Genomic DNA, 13395 nt, shown 5'->3' on the forward strand with positions numbered 1-13395 from the left:
AGAATCTATACTTCAAGAACATCGTGTATTATTTGTGAAGTTGATACGGAATATTTCTCACAAAGGTCTTGGTATCATTCGGTTAACGTTTTTAGAAGAGGACTAGACGTTCTTTAACATACCCCTGGTATATCAACTTTCTGCGTAGACACTGGTGACGTTTTACAAAGTCTGAATAGCAGCTGCAAGCTCTTAAATACCGAATAAGTTGGAAAATGTATATCCCTTATGCAGGTGAAGTTGGTATATTGCTACTAAGTTGGGGGAAACTGATAATTTCAAAATTAAAATCGTCTTGTTTGTCATAGATTCTGGTACTGAGATGACCGCTTATGTCAAATTCGAGGTATAAGTCTAAAACTGAGGCAGAGGAAGCCGTGTCTGTTGTTTCTTTAATTTCTTGTTCTCGAGGATATATTAATGGGACCCAATCAGAAAAGTTTGGATGGTTAAGGGAAGAACATCATCAATATATCTGAATGTGAAATTAAAAGATCTGGCTTCTTTGATCTTCTTGTTTTTGACAAGTGTCTGAAGGACCTCCGACTCATATGAAAATAAGAAGAGCTCGGCAAGGAGAGGCGCACAGTTCTTTCTCATAGATATGCCGAAAATATGTTGAAAAAGTCTACCTCATAATTGTAAGATTCAAGTCTCAATTTTCTATGAATTGCATTTAAAAATGCCACCAAATTATCACATCTACAATCAATTGATCAAATGTTAACCTGCGTCCTTTCTTTGTGAGGTTTTTATACTAGAAAAGAACAATAACGACCAGTAAAGTTTTAAAGTTTACATTTGTGGTTGATATTTTATGGCAAACCAGATGTGATAAAAAAAAATATTACTTTCAATATTTAGATGATTTGGAAACAAATAACCCTATTATGTGGTATCAAGACTTGGCATAACAAGTGTCTAAATACTGTGGTTAGAGAACTTTAGGTTTTAAAGAGCATTATCAATTCTTCTATTTTTGTATTCAATTTCAGGTATTTTTGGAGCGTACTGTGAATTCCATGATAAAGGCAATACTTTACTGATCTCAACATACTTTTCTTATTTCTATGTTGGTATAAATAAATCCGATATCGGGAATAAATACAGCGAATCGATTTTTTTTATTTTTCCTGAGGATATGATAAAGAGTGTAATGAAGAAGGACAAACACCAGTGTTCACAAAATGTTAGAGTGACATGCTATTTCCACGACATTCAATCTTCTGATTTCTTTGAAACATATCCAGGGTCTGTTGATGAGGCCCTAAATGAAAGGCAAGTACCTGATCTATACTTAATTCTGACGAACATATTCTGTTTACCGTGTCCGAGTTGATGGATTTAATTCTTACATTGTCTATCCGAATTTTTCGCCCTATACATACGTTGTTGCCTGGCAAGTTATCTAACTTATATCTCGACGTGCAACGTGGTCGTCTAAATGTTTGTATTGATTTTGCACGTTTCAGTGTGATTGTTGGGCTAAATTATGACAGAACATTTATGATTTCTCTTTGCCAGATTTATGATTTTATTATTATTACTCCATGACTTTTGTCTTCAATTCACTGTTGAGGCCTGATTGTCAGTTTGCAAAGAATTCATTTCAAACTGGTTCTAGGGGCCGCCTCAAAATTGCATTGAGGTTGGAGATTTTTGCTCCGTGTTGAAGGCTTCATCGTGACTTTGAGATGAAAAATAGGACTTAAAGCGCTCTGCTTTGCATTATGTGTATTATTTGCTGTACACATGTAGAAAGTTAAATCACAAAAATACTGAACTCCGAGGAAAATTCAAAACGGAAAGTCCCTAATCAAATGGCAAAATCAAAAGCACTCGGAAGTGCGATGGGGACGCTGAAGTGCAATGGCCACGCTGAAGTGCGATGATCTGCTCTGAAGTGCGATGGTCCCTTCGCTGAAGTGCGATGGTCTATATGACCTTATATTAGTTACAGTTTCATACTAAATGAGAGATTGTCCTCAATAGTTTTGCTGCTTGTGAAAATAATTCTGCGTTTATGGTTTATCTTTACTTACTTCCTCTCGTGAGTTCCAAGTTTGCCGTGGTATTATAAGGTGGAGAGTATGTTTGTGGATCCATGTGTATTAATTAAGTGAATACCACGCCCCATTGTACGTAATAAAAAAACTGGAATTCTGTTGATTTTGAAAAATGAAAGGATCCGCAACGGAAAGCTAAATTTCCCGTCTCTACTTATCACTCCCTTTTTCTGCTAGTATGAAAATTATATAAGCTCCTTACTTACTTATTTCATGTTGAATATGCATTAAATATTTGCGATGGAGCTTTGAACTTCGAATAGATTTGTTGCTTATGTTGTTTCGTTCTGTGTTTCTATTTAAACACCTACCACGTTTCTTAGTTATTGAAATTAGTACTTGTTTTATTGAAAAAAATAACCTTTGCATGCAGCGATTATCGTGGTCAATTTCTTGACGATTGTAAGAACATTGGCTTATTTTTGTCCGATTCATCATCACTGTTTTAGATTAAACGGATTATAATTTCGATGTTTTACTTTAAAATCCGGACTAAAACCTGTTTAACAAACAAATTGACTACTACATCGACATGCCAGTGAAAATTAAAAAAAAAATTCAAAAATATAGTTTATGTAGTCTATCGCACTTCAGAGTTACCACCATCGTACTTCTGCGTAGCTATCAACATAATAGCCTCACAATGCCACCATCACACATCGGCGTGATGAAAAACGCACTTCAGCGTTAATCTAACGCACATCAGCGTGGCCATCGCGGTTCAGAATCTTACACATATACTGATTTTGTGCCATGGATGGATACATTTTAATCTTTCGTTTTTTTATCAAAGGACACAAAATCTCATTGTAATAAATGTCGTTTCTTTTAAACAAAACCCTGGGATTTTTCTCACTTAGTCAGTTTATTTTAGACAAATGTGTCTATAAATTTTAAACAGTTTTTTTTACACTGTTTACCGCCATCTATTGCTCGAGTTTCTATTAATAGTTAGCCCTGATGGAATTCTGTGCAGAAATCGTTTCAAAACATATAGATTCTCCTAGATTGTGATATATGTTAGTTTGTTTGTGGTTAACGGTTATGCGTCATATTCTATAGCTACTTTTAAAAAATGATTTTATCCTTATTTAAACACTGTTGAACAAAAATAAGGAATTGAACATGGGAAATTCAACTTTTTTTACTGTATATTTTAAATTGGCGATTCAGTGAATAAAGATCCAAGCAAAATATATATGTTTTTAATATTCAGAAAATCTACGACTTCCTTTGGTAAGTTAAACTCTATACAATTCATTTCGTATGAATGCCTTATGGAACTGTTTCAAACAAAGTCCTTTCTATTATCATTACATAAGTTTCCTTGTTTTGTAGTTTCCATTGCTTTGGAGGCACAGACTGGAGTCAAGTAGATGTTAATAAAGTGTTTACTGATAATGTAGTAATTTCAAATCCCGATAGACTTCCCTTTAATGGTTATGATATTCCAGAGATATCTTACAGTGACGAGGGGTTTTACGATGTGACAGTTGGGCCTGTTATATGTAAATCAGGTAAAATATGAGGTTCAAAGCATTCTCATATGTCAAAATGTTTCAGATGAAAGAAGAATTATAAACCATTATTATCGTGTCTGAGTTTGCGAAAAAATCACGATACTATTGATGTTTAATTCCTATTTTCTTATATTTAAGACTGTGACGAAATTTAATTGATAAATCCCTTGTTATCTTCTACTTTAAATCATATGAAGTATCAAATAGACTTGGATCGCTTTTTGTGTTATCTGGTCCGTACATCAATTTTAAGTTTGTACTTCATACCTATTCATTAATGCATCTAATTTGATTTTTAACTTAAATTTCTTTTTTTTTTAAATTCTTATGATGTCATCTTAGTTTACAATTCCCTCGATTTTGTTAGATACCTTGATTTGTCTTCTTAATAAATGTATGATATTTGAACATCGGTTATCTACTGTTTATATTTATTTGTCAGAAATATCGAAAAACGTTTCCAGTAGCCAGTCCCGTTGTTCTAATGGACAGTTGTATAACTATACAGATCATTGCATTATGCATGTAAATGAAAGAAGTGATATAAATGGTTGTAGAGATATGACTCATCTTCAGAACTGTGGTAAGATAGACAAATTGTATTATAGATGGACATATTTAAACATGTGGAGCAGGCTTTTGTGGAAAGCTAGACAAATTGTATTATAAAAGGACATATTCAAACATGTGGAGCAGAATTTTGTATCCTCAACCTCTCTTCTTCAAACGGTTTGGAAAAGGGACGCGTGTATTGTTCAGAATCTACGATTGAAGTTCCCTCATAAAGCAACCATTGTGTTATTAAAATATTTTACAGAGTTAAATGTCATTTTCTTAAATCTGCAGTATTTTGATATGGTATTTACAATGTTTACACTGGAGGTTATCAAAAAGAATGTTGAAAACATTCTTACTTGGGTTAGATTTTAACAAGCAATTGATTGAATTAACCGAATTGATCATTAAAAACATTATTGTTCTCTATAAATCGGTATGGTTTCATAGGGGGAAATGGATTCGATTTGAACTGTTCGAAGGACTTTAGTGGAATTTGGTTTGACTTAACATGCTTGTCAATACAATAAAGTCATTCATGTCAATGGAGCTATAACTAGGTTGTTATACTATATATAAAACATTTTGCGCAGCTTGTTAATGGTTTGGCACTGAAGTTGTACATATGACCTACTTACTACTTTTGATAGTAAATGTTATAATTACTTTTTCTCATCATTCCTTTTTGGTGTTGAAAATATCGATTAACCCTTTACCGCCTTCAAACTATTTCTAAATTAAACAGATTATAGCGGATATGTTCCTTGTCGTAACTACAATCCAATCCCCTTTTCCCGAATGTGACCTATGTAGACTTATTACAAGATTTGTACTGACGTGAGCAACACAACGGGTGCCACATGTGGAGCAGGATCTGTTTACCCTTCTGGAGCACCTAAGATCACCCCCTGTTTTTGGTGGGGTTCGTATTGCTAAGTTTTTAGTTTTCTATGTTGCGTTTTGTGTACTTTTGTTTGTACGTTGGGTTTTCTTCTTTTATAGCCATGGCGTTGTCAGTTTGTTTTCGACTTATGAATTTGAATGACCCTTCGGAATCCTTCCGTTTTTCTTGCGAAGGCAAAAATATCATATTTTGGGCTATTTATCAGGCCAAATATAACAAATGGGTTAGAAACTGCAAGCAATCTATATGCATTATTGCAATAAGATTCTTTTATGCTTTGATTTAAGCCACTATAGTCCTTTGTAACATCAATATTAAGAAAACAACAATATCTCAAACTTTGTAAAAAAAACTTTGGACTTAGTTTTTTTTTTGCTATGTGTCAAGGGCATCTTTGAATAATCTGGTATGTTAAGACATTGATATCTTGAAATGGAAAGCAGGCAGAGATCTGGTTGTTTGCAGTTATATATAGACCTAAACAGTCAACAGAAATATATTAACAGTTGTATTGCTAACATATCTGAATTTTTTTTTTTGCCGACTCAAAATCATGGCGGCAGGCCCCCCTTTTTTAGGTAGGTTTTTTGGGGAAAAAAATACATTTTTGGTCAGACAATGCTGGAAAAAAATCCCTAATTTTTTCTAGTACTTGTTTTGTATTGGTATTTAGTTGTTTCACAAATAAAATAGGCTCTGTAAGCTAATAAAAAAAATTTGAATTAGAAAATCAGCATTTGGACGTATATTTTTGAGCTATTTTTTACGCCAAAAAAACACTAAAATTTACACAAAAACTTAATTTCATAATTTGACAGTAATTTTTCATAGAGGTTAGTGACTGTTACTGTGACTTTACATGTTAAATCACCTTTTTGTCATATATTAATAGAATTTAATGCAATACAAATTTAAAAAATGGTCAAAAATAAGAAATGTTTTGACAATTTTGAAAATCGCAGATTTTTTCAAATATTTGCGCAGTTATGCAAACATTTAACGCGCAGTGATATTAAGGCAATTTCGATTAGATTTGGTCAGGGGCAGATAACCCCGCAGGTACCTCATTATGTATTCATATATTCATTAATGGCGGAGAGTACCTAAGCTGCGTCTATCGATAAAACTGTATGAAATCAAATTACATACATGCCTGTTATTTAAAAACAGGTATCCATATGGTGTAATTTGTTTACTGAAACACGAATATTCTATGTTTGTGCTTTAATTATTATGGTAAACTGTTGCAATAACTGTTTTTTGTGCCGAAATTGTCGGCTTGTGGACACCGCCTCCTTTTGATGATCAACCAATCAGTAGACGATCGTCGTCGAACAGATGTTTGTAGTTTGCAGAATGGAAAGCACCTTGCAGCGGAAATTATTTTCACTTCTACGTGAAAATCTAGCCAGAAAAGTAAGTGTAAGCCACCAAATATGTAAAATTTATGAAACATACGTTGCTTGTTTTGTTAAGCATTCGCTTCAGAAGGCGAAAAACGGCACAGTATTAGCTCAAACGAGTTCAGTGTTGGCAAGCATGTTATACACGTGGTCAAAACGAAACTAGACTGCAAAAAAATATCTGAAATTTGAATAATGTATCGAGTCCCGTCAGTAAATGAACAGAATATCGAATGAAACAAGTTCCCTGCATTATACCAAGAGCCCATTCTCAACATTTACCCTGAAATTCATTTCTAATTTACGTTTTGCAGGTATCCTGGTTGGGTACATCTGTAAAGTTTGCTCCACCGTTGACTTCCGTCCGGAGCCCACGTTGCTGGAGCCATGATCCCTTCCTCCAAATCATGGAGCCCTTAATTTGAAGCTTAGGGCACAAAAACTTGCTCAAAGGAACCCTGAACACGTAATTTGGAGATCGGTCACATATGGTGTAACCCCCCCCCCCCCCCCCCCAAACCAACCTAACCAATTCAAATGTCAAGTCCATAGTATAATTTTTTCTGCCGAGTGCTGACGGTATATTACAACTTTGAATTTTATAGATCCCTACTTGGAAGTTTACAGCGTTTATATACTTGTTGGTTATAAAATACATGTACATGAGAACAATTTTGAACATGATAGTCCAATTTGGCAAATAATATTATTTTTCTTGAAAGGCTTTGTTAATGATTTACTGTGACACTTCCTATGACCGTCATTCTAAGGAAGGAATCCCAGCAAAAAATTAGGGAAGCCTCTCATGACACAATAATAATAGACTTTTTAATATCATGACTGCCCACGTTGACACATTGACTTTTTAGATATGGTTATCATCAGTATTAAAATGAAAAAGAGCACTGCTTGCATGCTGATGATGTCTTGCGTCACAGTACCCAAATTGCACCTATTTAGCAAATTAGCAAATCTTACAAGTTTTCTAAGAGTAAACAATTTGTATTTTTTTTAAATTATTTGACATTATGCACATTTTTCTAATACATGTAGGTAAATATATTTAAATATTCACAAAACGTTTACAGTATATATCAACAGATGAATTATTCACTGGAAAAGTAAAATCTACGTAAACATCAGCATGCGACTTCCACAAAAAGTCATCTTTTAAAAATGAGCAAATAGAATATATTACGCCGTACGAGTATTAATTTCTTAAAAATTGAATAGCAAGCATGGACTTAAATGTCAAATTGTTCTAAATATTTTAAGAAATAAAACAAAACATCTGTTATTCGAATTTCAAGGATAGGAATTAAAGCATGAATGCATTTTGGGTACTCCTCATTACAGAATCATGGATTGTTTGGAGGTCGGTTTTACATGTTTTAACCCATTTTTTTATGATTCAATATGGATTCAAAATTAAATTGGTGGAACTTAATAGCAAATAAGGATACATCTACAAAATAAACACAGAATGGAAACTTTTGTCTGGATCTTAAATGTATGTGAAAAAACTGTCAAAATAGGTGCAATTTGGGTACCCTCGGCTCACGTTACATGTACATGTATATACAGTTACAACAGACATTGACAAGGCAGTAAATTATTGTACTATAAATTCAGAAGAATGGCGATTAATCCGATGAGTATCGCAATTATAATTAACCTCACATTTTTATACGCTCGTTTACGGGACATATTATGGTATACCTCTGTCCGTCAGTCGTTAACATGTCGGACATTAACTCAAAAACGCTATAACCAATTTGCATAAAACTTTGGTGAATTGTTTATATCTATTGATGTGAGCTCCCTTTCCTTTTTATAAATTTTAGATTTTATGTTTCCCAGTTATGGGGTTAAATATTCATTAAAAAAAGGGGGATTTTCCTGTTTTTCGGACAATAACTCAAGAATGCTTTCACCAACTTGCAAGAAATTTTGGTTAATAGTTTATATCTATTGACATGAGCTCCCTTTTGATTTTTATATTAGATTTTACGTTTCCAAGTTACGGGGTTTTATTCATAAAAAAAAAAGGGGGGGGGGGGATTTTCCAGTTTTCAGACAATAACTCAAAAATGCTTTCAGCAGTTTTCATGAAACTTTGATGAATTGTTGATATCTATTGATGTAAGCTCCTTTTAGAATTTTATAAATTTTAGATTTTACATTTCCGAGTTATGGGGTTTTATTCATTAAAAAAAGGGGGATTTTCCTGTTTTTCGGACAATAACTCAAGAATGCTTTCACCAACTTGCAAGAAATTTTGGTTAATTGTTTATATCTATTGACATGAGCTCCCTTTTGATTTTTATATTAGATTTTACGTTTCCAAGTTACGGGGTTTTATTCATAAAAAAAAAGGGGGGGGGGATTTTCCAGTTTTCAGACAATAACTCAAAAATGCTTTCAGCAGTTTTCATGAAACTTTGATGAATTGTTGATATCTATTGATGTAAGCTCCTTTTAGAATTTTATAAATTTTAGATTTTACATTTCCGAGTTATGGGGTTTTATTCATTAAAAAAGGGGGGATTTTCCAGTTTTCAGACAATAACTCAAAAATGCTTTCAGCAATTCTTATAAAACTTTGGTGAAATGTTTATATCTATTGATGTAAGCTCCCTTTGGAATTTTATAAATTTTATTTGTTTATAGTCTAACAACAGATTTACTAAGTATTGCGCAACAGCATAGTGTATTGCACAACAGCAAGAAATCTTTAATTGAATATAAATTCAATTCATATAACCAATTTCAAGTTCTTTGACTACATTTATTCAGAAACCTATAATATGTCAAATATTTAATTACATTCCAAATTCAGACCTGTATCAAGCTTGAATATTGTGTCCATTTTTGCCCCAACTGTTCAGGGTTTATTGTCCCTCCTTTCAAAAATCACAATAATATTAAATTCACACAATGATTTAGAAATTTTCAAAATAAAGCCTGCAGTCATTATACGCCTGTCTTTAATGGGGCATCTAAGCTACGAGATATAAAAAAAAAATTAAAATATGATTATTTTTTTTTCAATATTTAATGAAAGTGCAATAGTGAAATAATAATTCACATTTAGCACCCAGTTTGGTTCAATTTTGTCGAAATAAGCTAAGAAACATCGCTGGTGAATCATTCAGTCAATAACTCCAAAACGCTTTCACCAATTTTCATGAAACTTTGGTGAATTGTTTATATTTATTGACAAAAGTTTCCTTTCCATTTTTTTTAATTCTTGATTACTCGCTTTTGAGTATTGGGACTTTATTCATAAAAAATGGTCGGTTTTTTTCTCCAGTTTTCTGACAATGACTCAAAAATGCTTTAACAAGTTTTCATGAAACTTTGGTGAAATGTAACATAAGCTCCCATACAATTTTTATATATTTAAGATTTTACTTTTTCGAGTTATGGGATTTTATTTTTAAAAATTATTCATGATTTGTGCCTGTGTGTGCTGGTGTGTACATGTTTTTTGTGTGCGTTTTTTTTTTTTGGGGGGGGGGGGGGGGCTATTTTTAGCAGTATTTCTAGTTAATCATAAAGATTAATTTAAGGCATAAAGATGAGCTAAAGGACAACAGGCATATCATGTGCTCATGGCGCAGCTCTTTATTTTAAATATGATGAAGCAATTCTTCTAGAAATCAAAGAAAAAATGGGCATTATTTCTATGAAGGAAATGCAGATATCAATTCGGGGTTGGGTGGCAGACGTAATTTCTTTATCATGTTTATTTGATATGTTATATTTATTTATGTATCGTGTATGATTCATTGTAATTAATCTGCTCCTTATTTTAAAAAAAGTATCTTTATTTGTATTAAAAAAATTACTTTCTCTTATTTTTAGCTGACCTGTCAAATATAAGAAACAGAGTGCTATTCCAGCTTTGATGAACTATAAAGTAATGGTTTGAATTTGAAAAGCTTTATTTATATTAGACAGGTAAATTGTTGTATTTTTCTTTTTGCTCGCTATTAAAACTGGTTATCCCTTGTTTTTGTATATCAAATCAATCTGCACCAAAATCTTTTCCTGCTACTAGTTAGAAGACCAAATCTATTAATATAAAGATAAGAAGATGTGATATGACTGCAATGAGAAAACTATCCAACAGAGACCAAATGATGTAGATGAAAGCATCTATATATAGGTTGCTTTGCTGTCTTCAACAACAGTGGTGTCTCAGTAAGAACATAAGAACAAACTGTAAAAGTTATTGAAATAGGCTTGACAAATAAGTTGTCAGTCATCATCATCAACACATACATGTTGCACAAAAAAAAGGCACAAAGTACTTGCAGTTACTGAAAGCTAGTTAAACGCTAATTACAGCTTATAGAAAGGGCAAGTTTCTAAGACAAAAAGAATCAGTACACGTTAACACTATACAAATGCAGGTGTTCAGATAATCTGACTGAAGCGATAAAGCTATATTATATATAGTAATATATATATATATTCTACTGGTATCCTGCTTCTGTTGCTTGGAGTTGGAAACATGTCATCAAATTACTAAAAAAATCTATTTTACAGCTCAATTTTGTGTCCTCTTTACAGTCCGCAAATGTTATGAACAAAATGACGAATAGGAGAAAAGCTATGCAAGCCTTGCTTTTCTTCCTCTTTTATAATTTGTGCAAATAAATTTCTGTTGTCGTACAATGTAAGAATATTGTATGGTGTAAATTCAGAAATTATTGCAATGTTTTTTTAAGGCAACTTTGTGAGTATTGCAATAATAAGAAGTCACATTCTGATATCCAATACATATAACTGTAACTGTATTTTTCTGAAATCACAATAATTAATCTCGCATTTTGTCCATTCTTCAAAAATTGTAATAATAAATGCACACAATAATTTCTGAATTTAATAACGTACATTTATATTTACCAGCAATAAACTTTATTAGGGCCCCGCCGAATGGCTGGTCGCCCTATAGTAATCAGTCTGTCCGTCCGTCCATCTGTAACAAATTGTGTCCGCTCTATATCTAGAGAACTTCTAGAGAACCGTTATGATTTCATTCTTTATACTTGACATGTATATTAACCAACACCAGAGGGTGTGTCATAATGTTTGTACAACATCCTAGGTCAAAGGTCAAGGTAAAAAACTTTGGTTTCAGATGACAACCACATGTCCTATGGTAAAGATACAAATTTTTTACCACACGTTATTCACAGCGGGGCCCACAGAGATAGCTCCCATCTCAATGATGTCTAGTTTACACATATGTTATTAAAAAATGTACTAAGCTTGATTGCTAAAAGTTCTTAGCTGTGGTTTTAGTGCATTACTAATATTGATATTGCAGTATAGCACCCTGCCTTATTCATGTCATAATTTACATTTGGGAAAGGAGATACAAAACAATGTAGTTAAACATAATATGGGCATTATATTTTTGGGTCTGTGCATCCGTTCTTTCGTCCGTCAGTCTGTCACGCTTCATATTTAAGTTTTTGGTTAAAGTTTTTGGTCAAGGTAGTTTATGCTGAAGTTGAAGTCCAATCAACTTGAAACTGACAGTACACATGTTCCCTATGATATGATCTTTCTTATTTGAATGCCAAATTAAAGTTTTGACCCCAATTTCACGAACATAGAAAATAATAGTGCGAGTGGGGCATACTTGTACTATGGACACATTCTTGTTTAAATTATTACATAATACATCTTATAGGCTGCCTATAAGATGTATTATGTGTTAAATTTTAAAATTAAATAAAAGTTGTGCACCTTATTAAAATGTGTATGACTAATGAGGAAATTAAATTCTTGTTCAAATGTTGAATGAACTTGAATGAAGACATTATTAAATTTAGGACATGTAGGACAGGGGAATTATTTTGTTAGCATTTTCACAGTAACTTGTTGAAGTTGAACTTTTGATCACTTTTCGCATGTTAAAAATTTCATTTAATATAATTATTATATATATGCATTTTCATATTTCAGGGATGATGACCTGCAGTGAGACAGCGGTAGAAAGTTACATATAACTCATCATGACCATTATGGAAGATCAGATCAGATGAAAATTATGTTTAGAAAGCCACCAAATATGTCTATGAAAAGTAGAAAAAAGACAGCAATTCTATGTAAAGTACTTAGCAGAAGCATTGGCTGTTTCAATACCAATGTCAGAGTTGGAATTTAGTGTTTTGATGCTGAGAGATAGAGGAACATTAACTGGACAATTTAGCTTCTTTTTCGTGTGTCATTGAAGTTGATGTATACCATCTTAAAAAGCTTTTACCACAGTTAAAATGAATTCTAAATACAGGCAGTCTGAAGATTTGTGAATTTTCTAACAATTGGAGTTTCAAAATGGATTTCATTTAAAAAAATTATTTATTTCACGGATGAAATTTGTCGTCTCTTTCATGAAACATTTGATAAATCAGTAATATATTTTTAGCAATACCTAACCAAATGAGAGATCTACAGATAGACATATGAATTTCAGTTGAATTGTGAAGAAGGAAATATTCATTTATAAGACTAATATATATAAGTGTTTTGTTATTTTTATGGCAATTACGGGAAAGATGAAGCAATTCGATTTAAACATGACTCATACTTACAGATATACATGAGATATAGGCATACAATTTACTGATGAACCACTAATGGATATACATGTAATTATAAAACTAAGAAGATGTGGTACGATTGCCAATGAAACAACTCTCCACCAGATAACAAATAGTCATATTTTATAACGACTTACATTTCGATTTCATTTCATAACACACCATACAGGTATACAAAAAGTTCAAACGCACAGAAAAAGTGTTTTTATTGCAATTGTTGTTGTTCATCTTATAGTCACATTGAGGTGGGCCTTCAATACTGAGCAAGACCACTGGAACATCCACAGAATGTTTGAAAAAAGAAATCTGGAAATTTTCTTTGCTTGT

At 32.6% G+C, this 13395-nt stretch overlaps 1 long non-coding RNA gene across 1 annotated transcript; it reads left to right on the forward strand.

Annotated features, from left to right (window-relative positions):
• The first annotated feature begins 6318 nt into the window (after nucleotides 1-6318).
• On the forward strand, nucleotides 6319-12858 carry LOC127709788 (uncharacterized). The gene is made up of 3 exons (XR_007985766.1): nucleotides 6319-6461; nucleotides 10316-10411; nucleotides 12431-12858. It is a non-coding gene; the product is annotated as an uncharacterized LOC127709788 (long non-coding RNA).
• Nucleotides 12859-13395: the final 537 nt, after the last annotated feature.

Source organism: Mytilus californianus, unplaced genomic scaffold, assembly GCF_021869535.1.
Source record: "Mytilus californianus isolate M0D057914Y unplaced genomic scaffold, xbMytCali1.0.p SCAF_7, whole genome shotgun sequence".
NCBI lineage: Eukaryota > Metazoa > Mollusca > Bivalvia > Mytilida > Mytilidae > Mytilus > Mytilus californianus.